This window comes from Salmo salar, unplaced genomic scaffold (assembly GCF_905237065.1).
Source record: "Salmo salar unplaced genomic scaffold, Ssal_v3.1, whole genome shotgun sequence".
Classification (NCBI taxonomy): Eukaryota; Metazoa; Chordata; class Actinopteri; order Salmoniformes; family Salmonidae; genus Salmo; species Salmo salar.
The window spans coordinates 1999-7500 of record NW_025548100.1 but is presented as its reverse complement, the minus strand read 5'-3'; the positions used below and the strand labels follow the sequence as shown (position 1 = coordinate 7500).

The 5502-nt window shown below is 37.0% G+C and overlaps 1 long non-coding RNA gene across 1 annotated transcript in view; it reads right to left on the bottom strand.

The window, feature by feature from the left end:
* LOC123732658 (uncharacterized) overlaps positions 1-5231 on the bottom strand; it is an 11231-nt gene extending 6000 nt beyond the window's left edge. The window contains exon 1 of the long non-coding RNA XR_006763333.1: positions 5172-5231. This is a non-coding gene — a long non-coding RNA (uncharacterized lncRNA). The remainder of the gene's footprint in view (positions 1-5171) is intronic.
* Positions 5232-5502: the final 271 nt, after the last annotated feature.

Sequence of the window (5502 nt, the reverse complement as noted above, 5' to 3'; positions counted from 1 at the left end):
GTTGAGTCTCTAGATTCCCTTGCTGCTCTGGAGAAATAATGACATGGTTGTCATGGTGATTTAAACAGGGACCTGGTTACCTCCCAACTCTGATGTCATTTGTTACATTTCACCCTGTTGATAAAGGCAGCTACAAGGATGAACCCAGAAGACAACTCTAAATCAACACTCACTGATATTATCCTGAAATCCTTTCACTCATATTGTGGTGTCTCTTCATTTAACAGATAGATTGAACAGATTGGAGCCGCCACAAGTAGTAGTGTTAACCCAGTATCAGTATCAATAGGGTTAACCCAGTATCAGTATCAATAGGGTTAACCCAGTATCAGTATCAATAGGGTTAACCCAGTATCAGTATGAACAGGGTTAACCCAGTATCAGTATCAATAGGGTTAACCCAGTATCAGTATCAATAGGGTTAACCCAGTATCAGTATGAACAGGGTTAACCCAGTATCAGTATCAATAGGGTTAACCCAGTATCAGTATCAATAGGGCCCAGTATCAGTATCAATAGGGTTAACCTAGTATCAGTATCAATAGGGTTAACCCAGTATCAGTATAAATAGTGTTAACCCAGTATCAGTATTAATAGGGTTAACCCAGTATCAGTATTAATAGTGTTAACCCAGTATCAGTATCAATAGGGTTAACCCAGTATCAGTATCAATAGGGTTAACCCAGTATCAGTATTAATAGTGTTAACCCAGTATCAGTATCAATAGGGTTAACCCAGTATCAGTATTAATAGTGTTAACCCAGTATCAGTATCAATAGGGTTAACCCAGTATCAGTATCAATAGGGTTAACCCAGTATCAGTATCAATAGTGTTAACCCAGTATAAGTATTATTAGGGTTAACCCAGTATCAGTATCAATAGGGTAAACCCAGTATCACTATTAATAGGGTTAACCCAGTATCAGTATCAATAGTGTTAACCCAGTATCAGTATCAATAGGGTTAACCCAGTATCAGTATCAATAGTGTTAACCTAGTATCAATAGGGTTAACCCAGTATCAGTATCAATAGTGTTAACCCAGTATCAGTATTAATAGGGTTAACCCAGTATCAGTATTAATAGTGTTAACCCAGTATCAGTATCAATAGTGTTAACCCAGTATCAGTATCAATAGTGTTAACCCAGTATCAGTATCAATAGTGTTAACCCAGTATCAATAGGGTTAACCCAGTATCAGTATCAATAGTGTTAACCCAGTATCAGTATCAATAGTGTTAACCCAGTATCAATAGGGTTAACCCAGTATCAGTATTAATAGTGTTAACCCAGTATCAGTATTAATAGGGTTAACCCAGTATCAGTATCAATAGGGTTAACCCAGTATCAGTATTAATAGGGTTAACCCAGTATCAGTATCAGTAGGGTTAACCCAGTATCAGTATCAATAGTGTTAACCCAGTATCAGTATTAATAGGGTTAACCCAGTATCAGTATCAATAGGGTTAACCCAGTATCAGTATCAATAGTGTTAACCCAGTATCCGTATTAATATGGTTAACCCAGTATCAGTATCAATAGGGTTAACCCAGTATCAGTATCAATAGGGTTAACCCAGTATCAGTATCAATAGTGTTAACCCAGTATCAGTATTAATAGGGTTAACCCAGTATCAGTATCAATAGTGTTAACCCAGTATCAGTATTAATAGGGTTAACCCAGTATCAGTATCAATAGGGTTAACCCAGTATCAGTATTAATAGGGTTAACCCAGTATCAGTATCAATAGAGTTAACCCAGTATCAGTATCAATAGGGTTAACCCAGTATCAGTATCAATAGAGTTAACCCAGTATCCGTATCAATAGGGTTAACCCAGTATCAGTATCAATAGGGTTAACCCAGTATCAGTATCAATAGGGTTAACCCGGTATCAGTATCAATAGGGTTAACCCAGTATCAGTATCAATAGTGTTAACCCAGTATCAGTATTATTAGGGTTAACCCAGTATCAGTATCAATAGGGTAAACCCAGTATCACTATTAATAGGGTTAACCCAGTATCAGTATCAGTAGGGTTAACCCAGTATCAGTATAAATAGGGTTAACCCAGTATCAGTATAAATAGGGTTAACCCAGTATCAGTATCAATAGGGTTAACCCAGTATCAGTATCAATAGGGTTAACCCAGTATCAGTATAAATAGTGTTAACCCACTATCAGTATTAATAGGGTTAACCCAGTATCAGTATCAATAGGGTTAACCCAGAATCAGTATCAATAGGGTTAACCCAGGATCAGTATCAATAGGGTTAACCCAGTATCAGTATTAATAGGGTTAACCCAGTATCAATAGGGTTAACCCAGTATCAGTATCAATAGTGTTAACCCAGTATCAATAGGGTTAACCCAGTATCCGTATCAATAGTGTTAACCCAGTATCAGTATTAATATGGTTAGCCCAGTATCAGTATTAATAGTGTTAACCCAGTATCAGTATCAATAGTGTTAACCCAGTATCAGTATCAATAGTGTTAACCCAGTATCAGTATCAATAGTGTTAACCCAGTATCAGTAGGGTTAACCCAGTATCAGTATCAATAGGGCTAACCCAGTATCAGTATTAATAGGGTTAACCCAGTATCAGTATCAATAGGGTTAACCCAGTATCAGTATCAATAGGGTTAACCCAGTATCAGTATTAATAGTGTTAACCCAGTATCAGTATCAATAGTGTTAACCCAGTATCAGTAGGGTTAACCCAGTATCAGTATCAATAGGGTTAACCCAGTATCAGTATTAATAGTGTTAACCCAGTATCAGTATTAATAGGGTTAACCCAGTATCAGTATCAATAGGGTTAACCCAGTATCAGTATCAATAGGGTTAACCCAGTATCAGTATTAATAGGGTTAACCCAGTATCAGTATCAATAGTGTTAACCCAGTATCAGTATAAATAGTGTTAACCCAGTATCAGTATTAATAGGGTTAACCCAGTATCAGTATCAATAGGGTTAACCCAGTATCAGTATTAATAGGGTTAACCCAGTATCAGTATCAATAGGGTTAACCCAGTATCAGTATCAATAGTGTTAACCCAGTATCAATATGTTAATTAGTCCCGTGCTTCGACTACTCAGACCCCTAACACATCCGGTCCATTCTGATGACCTCACAGACACCATACCACTTCTGACACCAATGTAGCAAACAGCTGGGCAGGGAAGTGAACCCAGGTCGCACATGTAAAAGGCCAACAACCTACGCATCGCGCCATTGGTACCAATTGGGTCACTTGGTTGGAATTGTGAAGTGGCTCATATAGCGAGGATCACTGCACTATAGTGGAACTATGATACAATTACATTATCATATGAAATGTAGAGGATCACTACACTATAGTGGAACTATGATACAATTACATTATCATATGAAATGTAGAGAATCACTACACTATAGTGGAACTATGATACCATTACATTATCATATGAAATGTTAAATGTAGAAGTATAATATATGAATATTGATATATTGAATTTGACTTGACCACGTCCAGTCAGCTCCATTTATATGATTAAACTGACACCAACCTGTCTCAGTAGTAGTAGACTGTTAGGAGTGTTTTACTGTCATTCACTATACTAACATTACACCAACCTGTCTCAGTAGTAGTAGACTGTTAGGAGTGTTTTACTGTCATTCACTATACTAACATTACACCAACCTGTCTCAGTAGTAGTAGACTGTTAGGAGTGTTTTACTGTCATTCACTATACTAACATTACACCAACCTGTCTCAGTAGTAGTAGACTGTTAGGAGTGTTTTACTGTCATTCACTATACTAACATTACACCAACCTGTCTCAGTAGTAGTAGACTGTTAGGAGTGTTTTACTGTCATTCACTATACTAACATTACATTTAATTTATCTACACACTTTACTATAATCCCTGGCAGGATTCTCACCTTGAAACTTCATTGCGATTATTTTCTGTTCTGTTCTGAATATTCTGATGGGTGAGGCCTGAGCTGGAATGTGAAGCTAACTGAAGCTGGCTAGCTTTAGAAAACCAGTATATCAAGCCTGTATCATAGTACACCCCTCAGGCTACATTCAGGTTTCAGCAAGAGGCAGGTATCAACATGCCGAGTCGTAGGCAACAACCTGGGTTGTATTCATTAGTTTACTCCACAGCCAACAGTTTTAAGATGTTAAATAAAACATAAACCGTTTACTCTAAACGCTGTACAATGTGACCTAAACGGTTTCTGTTGCCAAACGTTTTGCTACGGTGGGCACTAATGAATACACACAAACTGTTTTGAGGAAGTGTAAGTTGTTGTTAGTCTCTCCACAATATTTTTGTCTCTCTTTCACACAACATACCTTCCTGAGTGAAAAGAGTTAACTGTAGATTATAAAGAGAACATGTTTGTTTGTTACTTGTTGTGTTTTAAGCCTGTTTTGAGAAGACTTGTCTATAGACCTATGATACAGTACACTCTTAGAATAAAGGGTTCCAAACGGGTCCTCCGGCTGTCCCCATAGGAGAACGCTTTTGGGTTCCAGGTAGAACCCTTCTGGCTTCCATGTAGAACCCTCTGTGGAAAGGGTTCTTCACGGAACCCAGAAGGGTTCTACCTAGTACCAAAAAAAGGGTTCTACAAAGGGTTCTACTATGGGGACAGCCAAAGAACCCTTTTAGATTGTAGATAGTGTAGGAGCGATCACCCTGGGGCACACAGATGGGCACAGAACGAATTCACCCCACGCATCTAATTTATATCCAAAACATTTTAAGGAGAGTAGGACTATTATCACACTGTCCACCAAAAATATAATTAACTATATGAATACACATAACAATATCATTAACTATATTAATACACATAACAATATCATCAACTATATTAATACACATAACAATATCATCAACTATATTAATACACATAACAATATCATCAACTATATTAATACACATAACAATATCATCAACTATATTAATACACATAACAATATCATCAACTATATTAATACACATAACAATATCATCAACTATATTAATGCACATAACAATATCATCAACTATATTAATACACATGACAATATCATCACCTATATGAATACACACAACAATATCATTAACTATATTAATACACACAACAATATCATCAACTATATTAATACACATGACAATCGTCGTCTTACCTTTTATCTCTCAATAGAAACAGAGTCTGAATGATCATTCGGTCGTTGAAAGTTACTTTCGTTTGCTCTGCTCATTTACATATCAGGTTCTACCTGTTCTCTCTCCGAGTCCCTCTCTCTTTACAGCTCTTACAATGAGCCTTGGCAAACATTCTACAACTGTCTGGAACTCTATTGGAGGGATGTGACCCCATTCTTCCACAAGAAATTACATCATTTGGTGTTTTATTGATGGTAAGTTTTCAATTGTGTTGAGACTCTGACCTGTCCAATGAGCCACATTGATTAAAGAATCCTACAGTACCAAAACACCCTCTCTCACACACACACA